General features: G+C 47.2%; 3 pseudogenes across 1 annotated transcript; 1 reads left to right on the top strand and 2 right to left on the bottom strand.

The window, feature by feature from the left end:
• Nucleotides 1–20,545, bottom strand: part of LOC101387609 (cationic amino acid transporter 4-like) — a 351,414-nt pseudogene that overhangs the window by 272,937 nt on the left and 57,932 nt on the right.
• LOC147912403 (tubulin alpha-3 chain-like) lies at nucleotides 2,268–19,286 on the bottom strand (annotated as a pseudogene). The gene is made up of 3 exons (XR_015549917.1): nucleotides 19,056–19,286; nucleotides 3,441–3,589; nucleotides 2,268–3,127 (listed from the first exon to the last, which is right to left on the bottom strand). The product of XR_015549917.1 is annotated as a tubulin alpha-3 chain-like (transcript).
• LOC101395393 (Y-box-binding protein 1 pseudogene) lies at nucleotides 4,716–8,247 on the top strand (annotated as a pseudogene).

Genomic DNA, 20,545 nt, shown 5'->3' with positions numbered 1-20,545 from the left:
TAGGCCAGGTGCCCTGGTAAAGGCAGCCGGGCCTGGGCTTTGGTCCCAGCGTCACTGAGAACATCCATAAGTGGCTGCTGTAAGCTAAGGCATTGCTTTGTGAGGAGAGAGCCACTCCTCAGGTGCCACTGCTGCCAAGATTCCTGTCCTCCACCATGTCCCAGGAGCCCAAGAACGTCCTCACAGAAGCACCCAGCTCTTCTTGAGTCCCAGTTATATAAAGGGAACCCTGGGTGTGACCTTCAGTTTCCTCCCCTGTAAGACAGGATGCTGTCCCCTAGGTCACAGTGCCCCTGAGGCCTCTGGCCTGCTAAATGCAGCACGGTCCCCCAATAGCAAGTCCCCGGTCAGCTGTGTCTGACCCCAGTGCCGGCAAGCCCTCATGCCACCAAGCCAGGCAGGAAACCCCCGATCTCAGGGAGGTTGCCTTTAGTATTTCATCATTAAGATGTTAACTGTGAGTTTTTCTTAGATGATCTTTATCATATTGAGGAAGTTTCCTCCTATTTCTAGCTGCTGAGTATTTTTATGATGGGTGTTGACGTTCCTCCAGTGCTTCTTCTGGACCTGTTGAAACGATCCTATGTTTTTCCTTCTTTCGTCTGTTAATGTGAATTACACTGGTTGCTTCTTGAATGTTAGCCAACCTTGCATTACTGGGATAACACCCACTCGGTCATGATGGTTCTTTTTATACATTATGTTGAATTTGCTAATGTTTTGTAAACATTTTTGTATTTATATTCATAAGAGGGATATTTCTCTATAATTTTATTTTTTTGGAATGTCCTTGTCTTGTTTTAATATCAGGGCTATGCCACCCTCAAAAAAAAATGAATTGGGAAGTGTTCTCTATTTTCTGAAAGAGTGTGTAACATTTGGCATTATTTCTTCCTTAAATGTTTAGACCCATCTAGGCTTTATGATGAAAAAATTACACCTTAATAATTTTTTTGTTTAACACAGAAAAGTGCCTGAGTCATCAGTGTGATCAGCTCAATGAATTTTCATCAGCTCAATGAATTTTCATCAGCTCAATGAAGTTTCGCAAAGGGAACACGTCTGTAGACTAAGAAACAGAATGGAATCATACAGTATGTATCCCAAAAAGTACTGTGTTGAAAGTTGAACATCAGGTTTAGTGTGGAGTCCTCAGTGCACATTCACTCAGCTGAGGAGTGATTTGTGGCAGTGCTGGGAAGGGAGGAGGGCAGCGTTCCCTCGCCAGAGTCCAGGGACAAGATGGAGTAAGGGCCGGCCAGCTGGGAAGCCTGCACTCAGAGGCTCCTCAGTTCTGTCTTTGCAGCAAAAGCAGCCACAGCAATACGCCAATGAGCAGGTGTGGCTGTGTTCACACACAACTTATTTACAGGACGAGGTGGCTGGTCCACTCACCACACTGACCCCTGAGCTAGAGGAGGAGGACCAGAGGAGGAAGGCCTAGTTCAGAACCACCACAGCAGGCCCAGCAGGAGCAGTGAGGGTCTGAGCTAGCAGAGGAGGCCTGAAAAGACTCAGGGAAGCACAGTCCCGACGGAAAGAATCCACAGGGTTCAGTGGCTGAGGATTGGGGAAAGCTGGAGAGTGACAGCAAGGTTTCTGTCCCGTGTCCAATGGAAGGTAGGGACACACTGTGGTCTGAGGTAAACTCAAGCCAGAATTTCTAAGCTTCCCAAGAGAGAAATAAAGATGTTGCCATTTTCTTCACAAAAAGATTCATGATAGTTTTTCTTTAAATCCAACTTTGCACAGGACATTTAAATTGGATGTAGTTTCTACATACTATGGAATGAAGTAAGATTTCGTGACAGCAATCAGTTGATAGTAATTCCCCAGTTTTAAATATCCACATGAATTACCAGAATGCCCTGACAATGCCTACATTTCTCAGTCCAAACTTCATTTCCCACACTAATTCTATCACCCAAGAAAAGGAACAAAAATCCTTCAAAAAAATTTCTATTCTGCTAAAAAAAGATACTCTCACCACAGATCTATAGTGTGATGATTCAGGAAGGAAGTTCAAAAGACGCCACTGAAGGGGCCGGCCCATTGGTGTAGCAGTTAAGTCCACGCACTCCACTTCGGCAGATGAGGGTTCGCACGTTTGGACCCTGGGTGTGGACCTACGCTCTGTTTATCAAGCCATGCTGTGGCAGGTGTCCCACATATAAAGTAGGGGAAGATGGGCATGGATGTTAGCCTCGAGCCAATCTTCCTCAGCAAAAAGAGGAGGATTGGCAACAGATGTTAGCTCAGGGCTAATCTTCCTCACCAAAAAAAAAAAAAAAAAAAGATGCCACTGAATAAATGATCACTCTGGTTCCCTAACTTATGAGCAAGAGCCGAGCTACCTGGGAACAGGAGAATTCTCTGCAAAGGGCAGCATTCTATTGCAGGGTCTGCTGCTTGCTAACAGGTAGACTCCCTACACATCACCCAGCCCTGTCTTAAATCCAGTCGGGCACCAATCCACAAAGTGGATGGTGCCCTTGGTCTAATGGTGGCGATGGCCATGTTGACATCTTTTGGGACCACGTCCCCCCTGTACAACATGCAGCAGGCCATGTACTTGCCATGGCGAGGGTCACATGACCATCTGGTTGGCTGGCTCGAAAGAGGCATTGGTGATCTCGGCCATGGACAGCTGCTCATGGTAGGCCTTCTCGGCTGAGATGACCAGGGCATAGGTGGCCAGGGGGAAGTGGATGCGGGGGTACGGGACCAGGTTGGTCTGGAATTCCATCAAGTCCACATTCAGGGCCCCGTCGAATCACAGGGAGGCCGTGATGGAGGACACGATCTTCCCAATCAGACTGTAGAGGTTGGTGTACGTGGGCTGCTCAATATCCAAGTTGCACCGACATATGTCGTAGATGGCTTCATTGTCCACCATGCAGGCAGAGTCAGAATGCTCCAGGGTCATATGGGTGGTCAGGATGGAGTTGTAGGGCTCCACCACGGCCGTGGAAACCTGGGGGGCTGGGTAAATGGCAAATTCGAGCTTGGACTTCTTGCCATAGTCCACCGAGAGGCGCTCCATGAGCAGAGACACAAAGCCAGAGCCAGTGCCGCACCCAAAGCTGTGGAAGATGAGGAAGCCCTGCAGCCCCGTGCACAGATCCGCCTGAGAGAAAGCAGAGAACGTGAGCCAACACCTGCAGAAGCCACACCGCCCACCTCCAACCAGCCACAGTCACTTCTCTTCCTCTGCAAGATCATACGACTCACATCCTCCACAGCGAACACGCATTACACTTAGAGGCAAAGCAAAGCAGACGTTAAAGATGTATGGTGCACCGCAGCCACACTGGAGAGTAAGACTGTGGACTTGTGATTCCGACCTCAGTTTTGCCAAAATGTCCTCCTGGTCGCAATCCAAGGCCTACCCTCCCGTCCAGGACAATGGGCACAGGAAGCCTTCTCGGCACTCGTCTTACCAGTTTGCGGATCCGGTCCAGGACCAGGTCGATGATCTCCTTGCCGATGGTGTAATGGCCTCTGGTGTAATTATTGGCTGCGTCTTCCTTCCAGGTGATCAGCTGCTCCGGGTGGAAAAGCAGCCTATAGGTCCCTGCGCGCACTTCATCTACAGAGGACATGACATGGGTGCCGCAGTCTTTACGGCCTATTGTTAACTCACCTGGTAGGACAGATTCGGGACTGTTCCATTCTACCAAGCACGTGCTGCTCCTTGTAGGTCAACAGCATCAGTGTCTCCTAGGAAATGCCTCTGTGTAATACACAGACCACAACTGCAACCTATGGCTCTAGGAGAGAAGAGTCAACTCGTGGTACAAATGCCAGCGTGACCAGTTTCCAAAGAAGGGAGTAGAGCCCTCACACCCGCACACAGGCGATTCTACACTTGCATGTTTTTTCATACCTGTATCTACAGCCAAGGTATAATTTAAAAATCCCTTACATACTAGACAGTCACCAGGTCAGAATGACTTTTGCTAGGCAGTCCCATCAGGGCACCCTCTGTGGCCTGGGTCTCACAGACTTTAGGGTGACATTCTGTCATCTCCCAGGTGGCCACTGAAAGGTGCTTTCTTTGCAGCTCTCCTTGGAAACTACCTCAGACTCCTAATCTGGAGGAACCCAATGAATGTTCTATCCTTACCTTTCTATGTCTAGGATGCAGGTCAGGACTCGTGCACGAGCCTGAGGGAGTGCACAGCATTAAGGAGGGACCAGTGCCCGGACACCCTGCAGACAGGTTCTACACAACCACCTGACGGGGGCTGACGTGGCCACGAGTGAATCTATCCCCAGCCCATCGTCCTGCTGGCCAACCTTACAGTAGGTTTTTCTAAATTAGGAGCCTGAGTCCCACAGACATTTCAAGCACTAACCTCCCAGTTTCTCACCTAATGTGGCCACAGGCATATGCTTATACGTCTGTTCTTTCTGCAGAGGGATTCAAAGGAGCACACGTGGGGCTCTAGTGAGGCTCTCCCACCCTCCCAGGACAGCTGCCCTGAGTGCCCGAGTATCTACCAACCACAGTGGGCTCCAGGTCCACAAACACTGCTCTGGGCAGATGCTTGCCAGCTCCAGTCTTGCTGAAGAATGTGTTGAACAAGTCAACCCCACTGATGATGGTTTTTTCACTTGGCATCTGACCATCAGGCTGAATTCCATGTTCAGGGCAGTGCAATTCCCAGCAGGCATTGCCAATCTGGACCCCCACCTGCCCCACGTGGATAGAGATGCACTCGCGCTGGGAACCAGAACATAAAGGTGAGACCCTCATCTTCAAGGCAATCATCACTTTATGGCATGCAATTGAGACCTGGTATCATAAATTAATGTTTGTAAAATATTTTGGTGTCTGGAGGTTTTCTCAGACATTCCATCCCATGACCTGCCAATGATCATTTCATATCTGAACACCTGCCCATCCAACACAGATAGAGACACGTTGAACTACGAATAGGAGTACAGCCACTATAAACTCGTCTTCCAAGAAATCAGTAAGTACTGTTAAAAACTAATATAAAATAAGTAGTCAAGAAATTTTGCCTCCACCTAAGGATGGATTTACCACCCTGTTTTAGGTAATGGCTTAGAAAATCAGACAAAATATATGAAATAACAGCTTTCAGTCACTGGACAACAGGCAGCAGAGACAGTGATTACTCAGAGCAGAGAAACCAAGCCAGCTGTGTTCCCACCCCAGGAGACTGCTAGGGGTTTCCAGGCTGCAGCAGAGGGAGGAGAAACCCATAGCCCAGGGATCCCCTGAGTGAAGAAGAGAGAACTCGGGGTTCAGGGAGGCCAAGGCAGCTAGAAATAACAGTGCTGATACCGGCGGGGAGAGAGCTGCATGGAAAGAGCCCTGTGGAGACCAGCAGGGAGTCCCATGGAGTCCACAGCTGAGTGCTGCTCAGCACACATGTGTGAGGGGCTCCTGAGCTCCCAGCCACCATGGCGGAAAAACCTCCCCCTCACAGAGCACTGATGGAGTCCTCAGAAGTGGGGCCAAATGAGGCTACACTAATGGTTGTTCTGAACCCACCTAAGAAAGCTGAAAAGCAAGCCTCAAACGATCCAACTGTTTGCAGGTATATTAACAGTATGCCAGAAAAAAGCCCACAAATAGCTAAAGGAATACCAAGAAAATCTAGCACCCAATCATGTAAAATTCATAATGTCTGGTATCCAATCTAAACTTACGGTATATGAAAAAAAAACTCGAGAAAAAATGACACTATGAAGAGAAAAAGCAACCAACAAAAACAGACCCAGAAATGGCATGGATGACAGAATTAGTAGATATGACATTACAATAACTATTATATATCCATATGCTTAGGAAGCATATGGATATTATATTATTGTGGGGTTAATAAGTCACATAAAAGTAAAATATGACAAACAACATCACTGAGGCCAAGAAGGGGAAACGGAAGGGGACCGTCGTGAGGCGGCACAGCGTCACTGAAGGTGGACTGGCACGAACAGGAGACGTAGGCGGTCATCCTCACAGCAACCACGAAAAACAAAGTGAAGTGGAAGAGCCAAGAGGCTAATACAGGGATCAAGTGGAATCATACCAATAATTAGCCCAAAAGAAGATAGAAAAAAGGGGGAAACAGGAACAAACAAATGGGATAAATAGAAAACGAACAGCAACCTAGTGGATTTAAACCCAACCACGCCAATAGTCACATTAACGTGCTTACAAATTAAATGTAATTACCTAATAAAAAGCTGATTGTCAGATGGACAAAAAAGCAAGACCTAACTCTATGCTAACTACAAGAGGCCCAGTGAGAGGGTAAAAAGTAAAGATGGAGAAAGATACAGCCAGCTAAGTCTACACCAAAGGAAAGCGAGAGTGGCTATAGGTACAGGGCAGTTTTTATTCTCTGGTATTTGTTTTCTGCTGACAGCAGCATGTTCTGAGCACACAGACTGGCCTTGGTCCAGGAGAGGGGAGGCTGGGATGGATGGACTGGCCCCATCAGGCATCCTCCAAGCAGGTTTAGAGGAAACTCTGCTCCAGATGAGGCCGGGCAGCAGGGGTGGGACGGGCGCACGGGCACACGGAGTGGGCAGTGACCACTTTGCTCCAGCACTTGGGGAGCCTGGGGCCTCTCACTCCACCACTCATCTCTTGCTTCTTCAAGCGCGCCACGGTGGGCTCGAGCCCGTGGCTGGTAGGGGTGGACTAGCGAGAACTCAGGGTCTCCCAGTTCTGGCATTCTCTGATGCCCAGCAGGTTTCGGGTCAGTGGTGGGGGACAGGCAACACCAGACAGCACCTCCCCACAGGGAGCAGAGCACTTGTGTGGGGTCCAGGCCAGAGGAGCACAGGCCAGGACTAACAATGTTGCTTTCAAAGCAAAGAATTTTACCAGGGAAAGAGGGTCATTTCATAATAATAAAGGGGCCAATTCACCAGGAAGGCAGAACAGTCCTTGATGATTATGTATCATTAGAGTCATAGCTTCTAGACACAGAGCTTCAAAATATACAAAGAAAAACCGACAGAACGGAAAGGAGAAATAAGCGATCCACAAAGATTCAACACTCTCTCGATAACTGAGTGACAGAAATCAGTAAGGACACAGAGGACCTGGCCACCACTGACTTGACTGACACCACAGAACACTCCCCCAACACAGCAGAATACACGTTCTTCTCATGTGCACAGGGGACATCTGCCAAACGAGACGACATTCTCCACCAACCTAAGACAAGTCTCAACAAATCTCACATAATCCAAATTAGAGTTTGATCAGTGGTGGGAGGGAAGAGCGGACCCAGGAGAGCACTGAGAGCCCTGCTGTCACCTCCAGCTCCAGACTCTGTCACTGAACCCTTGAGTGGCGAGCCAGCCCAGTCACTGTCACCACACCCTTGAGCCAGGACCTTCAGCTGTCCCCGCCCCCAGTGCTGCCGACACCAAGCCCAGCACCACGGGCAGGGTGCAGGCACAAGAGGGTAAGCGTAACAAAGGTTTGGGGAAAAGTAAAATGTTCAATGTAAGAAATGGATATGGTTTCATCAACAGGAAGGACACCCAGGAAGACGTACACAGACCGCCACAAAGAGGAAGAACCCCAGGGAGGACCTTCGCAGTGCAGGAGACGGGGAGACTATGCAGTCTGACGCTGCGGAAGGAGAAAGGGTGCAGAGGCAGCAAGTGTGACAGGCCCTGGGGGGGCTGCAGTGCAAGACAGCAGACATGCAGCAGACCAGGACCCTCATAGACGTTGTCCACATCGCAGGGGTCCTCCACACAACCACCAGCAGAATTAGCAGAATAGTGACAGCAGGGAAAGAACAGGGACCAGAGAGTGCTCCCGAAGGCCAGGCCCCACAGCACCTGCCCGACGCAGGCCACGGTCCCCACCTTACTACATGCAGAGACCCTATGGGTGAAAACACAGTGTCCCAAAGCCCCTGTGCAGGGAGGAGTGATGGAGGGGACTGACAACCAGCGTGCAGGAGAACAAGGGAGACCAGTGAGACAGAAGCTGTATCAGGGTGTAGCCCACAATTCCACAGGGGCCCTCCTGGCCAAAGAAAGCCCAGAGAGGACGGCCATGAAGATCAGGAAGGTCAAGGAGCTGAGACCTAACGTAAGCAGCCACCTCAACATCAGCACCGCCGCACCTTCAATGACCAACACAGACGCCAAGAAAACCCTAAACCACACGACGGCAGAGAGACAAGAGCAGCTGCTCCACCAGCTGAGAACTCCTCCCTCCCGAGGCTGAGCCCGGCGGGCTGAGGAGACGCAGGCTCACCATCCCTCCACCATCTGCTTTAATCACCCAACAAGGAGAAACGCACATGAAATTCCAGCAATAAGAAATGAAGAAAAGATCAGAGCTGAAGACCTTAAGTGCCTGCTTTTTCCCTCTTGACCAGATAACTAGAACTAACTGCATTATCTATGCAGCACAGAACTTTTATTATTTTATCTAAAGATGTCTCTTTTTGGTAACGACAAATGTGGTGTTTTTTTCTATCAGGCTTAGGTTTTCTAAAACCTTTAAAGGTTTTTAAATTGTTTCACATCTAGTCAAGTTAAATTTTTTAAGAACTTCATTTTTAATTTGCAGTAAAAGTTTACAACTAGATATTTTCAAAAGACTCAACAAACTGCAAGCATCTATTAATAAAGATCTTAATAAAAAATTCAAACACTACAAAATATATTTTCTGAATGTTGGATTAAATTAGAAATCAGTAACACAAAGATATCTGAAAAATTCCCCAAATAGTTGGAAACTAATAACAAGGGAGATTAGAAAATATTTTGGCTGGAATAAAAGGAAAACATGACACACCAAAATTTGTGGGATGCAGCTAAAACAGTGCTTAGAGGAAAACTCATATATAAAACACTCATAAAAAGCTGGAAAAGTCTAAAATCAACAATCTATAAAACTCTTCCAGAAAATAGAAGAGAAAAGAACGCTTCCCAACTCACTCCACGAGGCCAGCATCACCTGGTACCAAAACCAACAGTACAGGGAAATATGGACCAGTATCCCTCATGAACACAGACACAGAAAGTCGTTCAAAAGTTTCAAAATCACATCAAAAACTATAAAACATTGCTGAAAGAAATTGAAGAAGACACAAAGAAATGGAAAGATATTCCATGCTCTTGGATTGGAAGAATTAACATAGTTAAGATGTCCATACTTCCTAAAGCCATCTATAGATTCAATGCAATCCCTATCAAAGTTCCAACAACATTTTTCACAGAAATAGAACAAAGAATCCTAAAATTTATATGGAACAAAAACCCCTGAATAGGTAAAGGAATCCTGAGAAAAAAGAACAAAGCTGGAGGTATCACACTCCCTGATTTCAAAATATACTACAAAGCTATAGTAACCAAAACAGCATGGTACTGGCACAAAAACAGACACACAGACCAATGGAATAGAATCAAAAGCCCGGAAATAAACCCACACATCTATGGATAGCTAATCTTTGACAAAGGAGCCAAGAACAAACAATGGAGAAAAGAAAGTCTCTTCAACAAATGGTGTTGGGAAAACTGGATAGCCACATGCAAAAAAATGAAAGTAGACCCTTACCTTACATCATACACAAAAATTAACTCCAAATGGATTAAAGACTTGAATGTAAGACCTGAAAGTATGAAACTTCTAGAAGAAAACATAGGCAGTACACTCTTCGACATCGGTCTTAGCAACACATTTTCAAGCACCATGTCTGACCGGGCAAGAGAAACAATAGAAAAAATAAACAAATGGGACTACATCAAACTAAAAAGCTTCTGCACAGCAAAGGAAACCATCAACAAAATGAAAACACAACCTAACAATTCGGAGAAGATATTTGCAAACCATACATCTGATAAGGGCTTAATCTCCAAAATATATAAAGAACTCATGCATCTCAACAACAAAAAAACTACCAACCCAATTAAAAAATGGGCAAAAGACCTGAACAGATATTTCTCCAAAGAAGGTACACAGATAGCCAACAGACACATGAAAAAATGTTCAAAATCATTAACTATCAGGGAAATGCAAATCAAAACTACAATGAGATATGACCTCATGGCCGTCAGAATGGCTATAATTAACAAGACAGGAAACAACAAGTGTTGGAGAGGATGTGGAGAGAAGGGAACTCTCGTACACTGCTGGTGGGAGTGCAAACTGGTGCAGCCACTATAGAAAACAGTATGGAGATTCCTCAAAAAATCAAGGATAGAACTACCATATGATCCAGCTATTCCACTGCTGGGTATTTATCCAAAGAACTTGAAAACACCAATGCATAAAGATACATGCACCCCCGTGTTCATTGCAGCATTATTCACAATAGCCAATTCTTGGAAGCAACCTCAGTGCCCATCAAGGGATGAATGGATAAAGAAGATGTGGTACATATACACAATGGAATACTACTCAGCCATAAGAAACGATGAAATCCAGCCATTTGTGACAACATGGATGGACATTGAGGGTATTATGCAAAGTGAAATAAGTCAGAGGGAGAAGGTCAAATACTGTATGATTTCCTTCATTAAGTAGTAGATAATAACAACAATAAACAAACACATAGAGACAGAGATTGGATTGGTGGTTACCAGAGGGGAAGGGGGGAGGGAGGAGGGCGAAAGGGATAATTCAGCACATGTGTGTGGTGATGGGTTGTAATTAGTATTTGAGTGGTGAACATGATGTAATCTATGCAGAAATAGAAGTATAATGATGTACACCTGAAATTTATACAATGTTATAAACCAATGTTACTGCAATAAACAAAAAATTAAAAAAAAAGTTTCAAAATCAATGATCTAAGCTTTCACCTTAAGAAACTAGAAAAATAGCAAATATCCAAATTATGTAGGAAAAAAAGAAATAACAAAGAGCAGAAATAAACTAAACAGAAAACAGAGAGAGAAAAAGAGAAAAATCAATTAAACCAAAACCTGGTTCTTTGAGCTGAACAATCACATTGATAAACCCCTAGCCAAACTGATTTAGAGAAAGAGAAGACACACATTACCAACATCAGGAATGAAAAAGAGCATGTCACTACTGATAGCAATATATTGAAGGGGTAGAGGAATATTATGAACAACTCTGGGACAATAAATTTGGTAACATAGATGAAACAGATAATTTCCTTATTCCTGCTGCTGGAGCTCACTCAAGGAGAGAGAACCAGAATAAAAATGAAATAGGCAGACAAGAATGGCCACATCAGGATCCAGATAATTTTAAGCATGGGTATTATTTTGCCATCATGTAACTATGATCACTTTACAGTTCAGAAATCTCAAACTACTTCAAGTTCTTTCTGATTTCCTAACCCAGCACTGTAATCTCCTAGCTCGTAAGAGTGATGGTCTGGAAGCCTACAAACTCTGCTTCTGGCCTCCTCCTTAGTAAGTGAAAGACAAGGGGCTAATTCACAGCTGATAGGCTAATTCTGGTTCCAACCAAACTGCAATATTGAGCCAGAAAAATAATTACCCTTTGAGACAGGGACAAATTCTCCAGAAGGTTCTCAACTTTGTGATGAGGCTCTGATGCATAAAATAGGATTTTAATCAAAATTTCTACAGCTGGGATTTCCATTAAATTTATCTTAAGACACAAACCCTTTTATCACAAACAGAAAGTACCTGGAATGGCCAACATTGTCTCAGAGAAGATCAGTGTAAGTTCTTTTAGGTTAAATTCACATCAACTCCTCACCACCTCCCCTCACCTGAAGTTTCTCAATTTAGTTGGTTCAACTAAGTACATGAACTCATAACATCATATTTAGGCACTTCAACTTGAGAAGACCCTATTATACCAACAAACAATGGCTGAAAAGCTCTTCTGAAAGTATTACCATGGTATTTTTCTTTTTTAAGACAAAGCCTTTGCTAAAAAGAACAGCTCCTAAAAAATGATGAAATGCATAAATTTCTTCTAATCCTGAAGCTTCCTTTTACCTGTCAGGTTATAGATACTTCTCCTTTACACTTGGAATACTTCACCTCTAAAAAGCATTTTTCTGAGCAGCTTGATTTCATGCTGTGCAATAACCAATAAGAAAAGCCCCCAAACCAACTTTTCTTTTTTTTTTTTGTGAGGAAGATCAGCCCTGAGCTAACATCCATGCTAATTCTCCTCTTTTTGCTGAGGAAGACTGGCTCTGAGCCAACATCTATTGCCAATCCTCCTCTTTTTTTTCCCCCAAAGCCCCAGTAGATAGTTGTATGTCATAGTTGCACATCCTTCTAGTTGCTGTATGTGGGACGCGGCCTCAGCATGGCTGGAGAAGCGGTGCATCGGTGCACACACGGGATGGGGACCAGGCCCCCAGTAGCAGAGCGCACGCACTTAACCGCTAAGCCATGGGGCCGACCCCCCAAACCAACTTTTACAAAAGGAGACTGCAGAGGTTAGTGTGAGTTATTATACAGTTACATGCATTTTATAAAGTTTGGAAGCTACCACAGTGGTGAGAAGGGGACACTGAGGCTGAGATGACTAGCCATCAGCCTCACTACCTGGGAGCAAGTGAACCTTGACCTGGACCATGTAAAGTCCTATCCCAGGGACATTCTGGGCTCTCTCCACATAAGCCTGTCTCTTGGGCACCAATTGTTTTAGAGGTGCACAATGACAGAGGCATTGGTTGGGTTCCATTGATGTGTAAACTATTAATGTATTAATTCAACAATTACCAGCTATCTATGAGCTGAGGATATAAAAATGAACAGATTAAAGGCAGAAGCCCACCCTGCTGTGGGAAAACAGGCATTCTCATATATTGCTGATGGAAGGGAAACTGACAATATCTACAGACTCACAGCCGTCCACTTCCGGCATCGCCTACACACCTACACCAGCAAGAAACGGCACAGGCACAGATCACTCATTGCAGCTTTATGTGTAAAGACCGGAAAACATCCCAGTCTCCAGGGATACAGAACAGGCTGAACAACCTACAGCCACACTCTGGAACACTGTGTGGGGTAAAGGACAATGCAGATCCTTGTATGCTGAGACTCTTCGTACAATCAAAAAACAGGTGCAAGAGTATGTACTGTCTGCTACCTTTGGTGCAAGAAAGAGGGGATATAAGCACATCTATTCCTGTTTGCTTGGTTTTACTTTAAAAAAATTATAAGTATAAACAACCAGAAAGAAAAAAGTATCTAACGGAGAAAGCAAGATTTTTCTGCATATACCGTTTTCGATCATACTTACTTCAAGACGTTGTAAATATTGCCGATTTTTTTAAGTGCCCTCCTGAGCCCACAGCACAGCAGAGACACACAGGAGAGAGTTCAAGTGCAACACCTGGTGTTGCTTCGGGAAGGAAGAGTCTGGAAGGGCGAGGGCAGAGGGTGACCACACTTGAGCATTGTGCTTGGCGCCCACCCCTGACCCGCAGGGTGTGGACACGACCCTGGGTTGCCGGTCAGAGGCAACACCCTTGCGCCCCGCTGACCCCCAACCCGGGCCTGTCGTCCACCGCCCGCTCCCCGCCCAGCCGCCCCAACCCCGGGCGCCCGCACAACCCTGGATCGCCATCAGGCTGCACGCCGCCCTCCCACCTCCTCTCGGTCAAACGCCGCTCCAGCCTGTGCGCCCGCCGCATCCTGATTGGCTGGCCGCCTGCGCGACTGCCATTGGCTCCAACAGGGGTGGCCCCCGGCCGGGATCCAATCGCGATTGGCCATTTTCTTGACCGGCAAAATTGCTCTCTTGATTGGTCTTCACTTTGGGCGGGAAGTGATGGCGGCAGCAGTGCAGCGGCTGAAGGTCTGCTGCGGCGTCGGCGGGAGGCTGCGCGGCTGACGGCCTGAGCGACTGTGGAGGGGCGGCCGCGGGGCAGGAGGGAGCCCCTGATGAGCGGGGAGGCCACGCTGCCATAGCTCTCCCCGCCTGAGCCCCACGTGTCCGTCTGTGAAGTGCGGTCTCACCACCAGCCGCGCAGGGTGTGGAAGGGACAGGGCTGGTCCCTGTGAAAGGCCTTGCCGACGTCAGCTGAGCAAACGCCTGTGCGGGCTGTTCCATCAGCGGCCTCTTACTGGCGCTGAGGTCAGTGTCCTGGGCTGGGGAGAAGCTTTAAGCCCAGATCTGTCAGGGGCAGACGTGTAACCGGACTCCTGCAAGAGCACGTGGTGTGGACCACGTGATGGGTCCCCGCAAGGAAGTGGCTGAGAGGCTTGAGAAGGGAGGGAGGGGGTACTTCTGCCTTCCGGGGGACTCAGGCCGTGTGAGTGGATCTTAAAGAAAGTATCGCGAGGTTTCCAAGCAGCAGAGACGGAAGGGTGGAGAGGGCAGGGTGGAGAATTGTGAGATTCAGCCGGGCACATGGACGGCGGTGAAGAGGGTGACACTGGCGGCTCTGGGCTGGGCTGGCGTGACCATGGCTGGACCAAGGAGTTTGGCTTTCCTGGGTGGGCGGAAGCCAGCTGGCAGCAGATGCAAGCTGGACTGGCCGTCTAGGGGGTGCATATGGCAGCAGGGGGAGCATGGGGGCAGGAGACCCCACAAGTGGTCATTGCAGGAGGACAAAGAATTACCGCCCACACACGCCCTGGTGAAAGGACACACAGAATTTCCAAGGTTCCTGGAAGGGTGACTGCTGCCCTCAGTTTACCCCCCCTCAAATCCCTTCCCACCCCATTCCTGTGGCTGGTCCATGGGAGAGTCTGTGTTGACCCTACAGAGGAAAAGAGCCCCTTCTCCTGGCTCTTTTAAGTACAACCCAAATGAGCTGGAATTCTTGTAGAGAAGGCAGCACCAAAAAGGAGTTAAATATGGAGAATATAAGTACATAAATATAAATTATACATAATAATTTACAAATATAAATTATGTATTCATATATTAATAAATATAAAGTAAAAATTAAAAAATGATAGATGCAAAGTGTATATTTCTTACCCTGCCTATCATGGCTAGGCCAATGGAGGCATGGGGTAATGTTCTCAGTGGCAGGTCAAGTGGGCTGGGTTTGAGCAACATCCCTGCCACCCTGCATGGATTCAGTGGGCCCAAGTCTGCAGCTACCCACTAGTCCCTTGCTCTGGCAGATTTCAGAGAGTGTGGTCTGGGGGTTAGAAGGGTCAGGCAGCTAGCTGGGGCTTCCAGGGAGTGGTGTTTGGAGAACCAGACATGAGATTCTTCCCAGGGAGGCCCAACATAGCAGGGACAAGGAAGCAGCGTCAACCTCAGGCAGAGAGGCTACATGAATTGGGGGAGGGTGCACCTCTGGTAAGAGCTGGAGCAGATGTGGACAGATGTGACTGCCATTGCCAGGGCTCAGGACAAAAGGAAGGAAGGGCTGGATGGCCAGTTTGTGGTGAGGTGTAATGAGGATAATTGTGGAGAGGTAATATGGGGCAACATGCTAATGGGCTTTGAATAGTGGAGTTTGGGCTAAATTTGGCCCTGGGGAGAATACCAGACTGGGGGAGGGGACAGCATGGGGACAGAGAGGATGCAGGCTGCAGGAGACAGACAAAAGTGGAGGAAAAGATAACAATGAGGACTGACGTGGGAGAAAGATAAGATTCCTTTTGCCCTACTCCCTCAAGCTTCCCCCAAAAGCTTTCAGAAACTGGGGAGGGCCTGGACTACTTGGAATGAATGAGCTTGATACCAGCTCAAGACAAGGTTGACACGAAGGAAGCCATATTGTAGAACAGAAACCCTTTTGTAACTTTGAATGACCTCTGACAAACTAACCCAGCTGGACATGCAGACTCCAGGAGATCTAACTGCTCCGTAGATTGTATGACCCCTGCTTGTGCATGTACCTCCCAGCTGTGATACGATGACAACTTTGTTCTTTCGAGTTCCTTAGCAATGTGATGACCCCCGAACAGAGAGTCTATGCTGATAGCCATCATCAATGATAACTGAAAGATCTGGTGTGGCACTCCCAGTCTGTAACACCAGAAGGGCAACATTCCTAACCTCCTCCCCTATAACCCACGGGCCTATATAACTGCTGTAAGATTTTGTACCCCCTTAAGGTGGTTTTTTTGGACATTAGTTGGCCATCTTCCCTCTTGCTAGCAAGCTGTAATAAAAAGTCCTTCCTCTCCTACCATCTTGCCTCTTGACTACTGGCATGTCTTGTGGCGAGCAGAAGACCCCCCCGCTTGGGCAATAACAATTTGGCTCCCCAGATGGGACATTAAATCCTGCTCATGGCCAGCCAACCTCAGATGGGCAACCTGTTGAGTAAGTCTCTAGTGGCTGCTGTGGCTCTCTTGGTCTCAGGGAATCGCCCTATCTGCTTTCTCGTACTGATGCTGGCTGCCTCCTAACGCTGATTGTGGTAGGAAGAGAAAGGGCTACATCTGGTGAGTCGACAGGCTCAGTCTGGAATAGGGTGAGTTATCTTGAGGATGCTCATGAACTCTCTTCCCCTCCATCTGGGGTCCTTCCATTTGTGGCAGGGCTGTCTGGGGTCCTTTAGGACCATCTGGGTGCACACTCAGAGTGGGAATAATTGTAGGACTTTATACCCTAAATCTGGGAACTAGTTCGCTGGTGTCTGGTTTTTCTGTGTCTATGTCCATGTCTGTGTCGGTACATAGCTTAAAACTGGCTATATGGGGACTGAGTTTCTCAGTGATCATAACAAACTCTCTTTAGAAATTACCTTGTTTGTTATGGGCACCTTGGGAAAAGCCCCCTTAAATGGAGAGAACTGTAAACAGCTGGCAAGATAACCCAGGATAATTTAAAGTTATGGTGGCCACTTTGGGCTCCTTTTGAGATTTTGAATTGAGAAAGAAATCTTTAAAGAGTCAAAGGCTCCACCCTGGGAGCTCTCCTCTGGTTTCCGGGCCTGATCACCCCGGCGACCCCAAGTGATGTGCCCTCTCTTGGTGGTTCGGGTTTCTGTTAATCTGTTTGGGCACCTGGAGTGATTCCAGGTTGGCCTGTGGGTCAGCCCTTTGACTGACAAGGATGCAGTTTCTGGTTTCTGAGAGTCCATGCTCCACCCCTGGTCGCTCTCCTCTGGTTTTTGGGCACCTGGGATGATTCCAGGTTGGCCCCTCAGTCAGTTATTTGATTGACAATCTGGAACCCTGTTTTGTCTTCTGTCAAGAACCTGTTGAGTATTTCAGGGACCTACTGAGTCAGTTATGGGGACAGGAGATATGTAATTTATTCTGTAAACTGTCTTGCCCGGGGACCTGTTGTTTCTGTGACCCTTATCTTGATAACCCTTGGGAAGAGGCTGTGAGGGCAAGGCCTGATCACCTCTTTCCCTTCTTTGTCTGTCTCGTTCGTCACCTCCTCTGTTGTCACCAAGTTGAGGTTAAGTTTGGGCTGGACCTGAGCAGAACCTGGATCTTCTGTCAAGTCAAAAACTTGAAAACTTTTTGCCAGGGACTAACTCTCAACCCTGACATTGAGAACCCTGGCCCCCAGCCCGCTCCAGGCTTTTGCCTCTTGCCTCTCTAGCTTGCCTTGTGCTGGCTCAGGGACAAGTGCCTGGGCTGAGTGGGACTAGACTAAATCTTCTAGCTATATTGATGCCCGTAGTTGGGCTCTGCACCCTTCTCCGGGCCTCTGTCAGTCAGACACTGACAGTGCTTTACTGCCATGGGGAACTCCCCCAGGATCCCCAGAGACTCACCCCTCAGGTGCATTTTAACTAATTGGAAACACTTTCTACTGGATGGGTTATGACCCAGAAACTCCATCTTGGAGAAAACTTGAGTGATTTCTCTGTGTCTTTATGATATAGTTGGACAGGTAGATCAACTTATAATGTCATTTGAGTTACAACCCAATTTCTGAGAAATTAAGAGCAATTGTCCTTAAAAAATCCTTGTAAGACTGGAAATACAGCTCTAGAGGCAGTTCAGATTCCACCCAGTTCCTTTATCTCAAAAAGGATTATCGCCTCGCCTCTCTGGGAAGTGTTATCAAGCTCATCACCAGTTCCTAAGACTGAAGGGAAAAAAGGAAAAAGGCCAAAAACCGGCCAGAAGAGTACTCTTGCCAAAAATCTAGCATCTTGAGTGTCTTCCCCACAAATATTAGTAAAAAAGGCTTAAAACAAAATTTGGATTCATAACAAGGGGTCTTTATATTACTTTACCTGATTCATGGCAGTAATTTTAAAACCATAGCTGTGGAGACTCCACGTATGTATGTCTATATGTATGTTACATATGTGTGATATTTTACCTCTGGATGGTATGGTCAAAATTAAGAGCTCTGTTTAATTGGCTTAAAGTAAGCGCTTACATAAATTCTAAATGTAATGGAAATTAACCCAAATTTCTTTCAAGTTAACATGATATAAATTAATCTTTGGTAAGTGAAAGCTGGTTTAAGTTTGTTGGTTTGATTGAAACACAAATGATTTAGATAGATGAAGATAAGTAAGAGTTTTGGGGTACAGTAATTATGTTTTATGGTCTGTATACTTGAAAGAACAGCCTCCAAATTCTTTTTGGTAACTTAAAACTTTAGAGTTTTGCTAGATTAAGTTAAATGATAAAAATTTGTTGAGTATCTGGATCATTTTCAAATAAGATAAAATACTGAGAGGGAGTCAAGATGGCGGCGTAGGCAGACTCTGAACTCACTTCCTCCCGTGGACACAGCCAATTTACAACTACTCGTGGAAAAATTACCCCTGAGACAGAACTGAAAACTGGATAAGAGGAACTCCTGCAACAACGGACAATCCTAACTGGGGTAGAAGAGGCAGAGACTCCCTTCTGGAGAGGAAAAACGCCGCCTTCACAAGCCGCCAGCTTCACGGCCGCCGGGAGCAGCGCACAGGTACGCAGCCTCCCTGGAGGCGCGGGGCCCTGAGCCGGGGAGCACCCCCGCTGTGGGCATTTTGTGGACCCAGCACAATTGAGACCAGCAGCATAATATCTGACTGTGCCTGCTACTAAAGCATTGGGGAGCACCCCCAGAAAACCCGGTTCACAAAGAAACTAAAACTGGCTCTTAAAGGGCCCGCGCACAAACTCACCCGTTCCAGAAAGCATCCTAAAATCACCAGAAAGAAAGGTGCACAGTGCTTCGGTGACAAGAGACTCACCTAATAGGCCCTGAGTGCATCTCGGTGAGGGGTGAGACCTCTCCAGGGACTGGGACATTGGCGGCGCCCATTGTTGTGGCCTGGTGTGAGCGTGCTGACACAGACGCCATTGGAGTTCTCCCTGAGGCCTGCTAGCCCAGGGTCTGCTCCACCCACTAGAGCACCGATTTAATCCAGCTCAGCCAGGGCAGGCAGCCCACCCTAGAGACTAGCCCCACCCAACAACAAGCCCTCAGGCAACGTGTGGGCCTGCATAGATTGGTGACTGGATTCTCTGCAGCCTGGCAACTGAGCTGACTTGAGCGGGGCAGGGTGTGCACTAGGAGCGGGTGGAGAGTGTGGGGCGGTGGCAGAGTGTGTGGGGCTCCCGCCGGGGAGAGACTGGGTCCACTTGGGGAGGTCGGGGCGCTCACATGGGGCAGGACTGTGTTGACTGTGTGTGTGGACCTGTGGGCGGCAGGGCTTCTCAGCCACAGAAGACTTGTACTTCTCAAAGACCCACATAGGAGGTTTGCTCCACCTTCCAAAACCTGAAACAATTGGGTGCTCCTGTGCCTGAGGCCAGCCCCACCCAGCTGCAATCCTCAGAGAGCTGACAAGAGACCTAATAGGCTAGAGGCTTACAGCAATTGTAAGGCCCTGAGCCTAACAACCTGCCACGGTGGGGGCCTACTCACTTAAAAGAAATACTGCAACACAAATGTGGTATTAGAACTTGCAGCCAACTGTGCTGGGGCTCCCCACAGCTGATAAAGAGACTGGGGGGCCCACAACAACTACAAGCAGCTGAGCATTACAACAGCTGCCCAGGAGCATGACTCGGCCTCCCTGGGCGCCTACAGGGAGAGCAAACAGGCCACAGCAGAAGGATACACGTAGCCCACATAGGGGTCACCCCTGGAACATTGAGAACTGAGGGAAGCACACTGGAAGCCTCCTAAGCCATCACTTACATAAGGTCACCTATCCAAGAGCAGGAGACGTAGCTGACCTACCTAATACGTAGACACAAGCACAGGGAAAGAGGCAAAATGAAGAGGCAAAAGAATACATTCCAAGTAAGGGAACAGGACAAAACCCCAGAAAAGGAACTTAGTGAAACAGAAATGAGCAACCTACCTGACAGAGAGTTCAAACTAAGAGTGTTAAGGATGCTCACTGATCTGGGGAGAAGAATAGATGGACTCAGTGAGAATGTCAACAAAGAAATGGAAGATATAAAAAAGAACCAATCAGAAATGAAGAATACAATACTGGAAATGAAAAACTCATTAGAGGGACTCAAAAGCAGAGTAGAGGATACAGAAGAACGGATCTGTGAGCTGGAAGAAAGACTAGAAGAAATTACCCAAGGTGAACAGGTAAAAGAGAAAAGAATTAAAAAGAGTGAGGACAGTCTAAGGGACCTCTGGGACAACATCAAGCGCACTAACATCCGTGTTATAGGTGTCCCGGAAGGAGAAGAGCGAGACAAAGGGGCAGAGAATCTA

The sequence above is a fragment of the Ceratotherium simum genome, chromosome 35 (genome assembly GCF_057802395.1).
Source record: "Ceratotherium simum simum isolate JZ-2026a chromosome 35, ASM5780239v1, whole genome shotgun sequence".
Classification (NCBI taxonomy): Eukaryota; Metazoa; Chordata; class Mammalia; order Perissodactyla; family Rhinocerotidae; genus Ceratotherium; species Ceratotherium simum.
The sequence above is the reverse complement of the archived record's forward strand: the minus strand, read 5'-3'. Positions and strand labels throughout refer to the sequence as shown.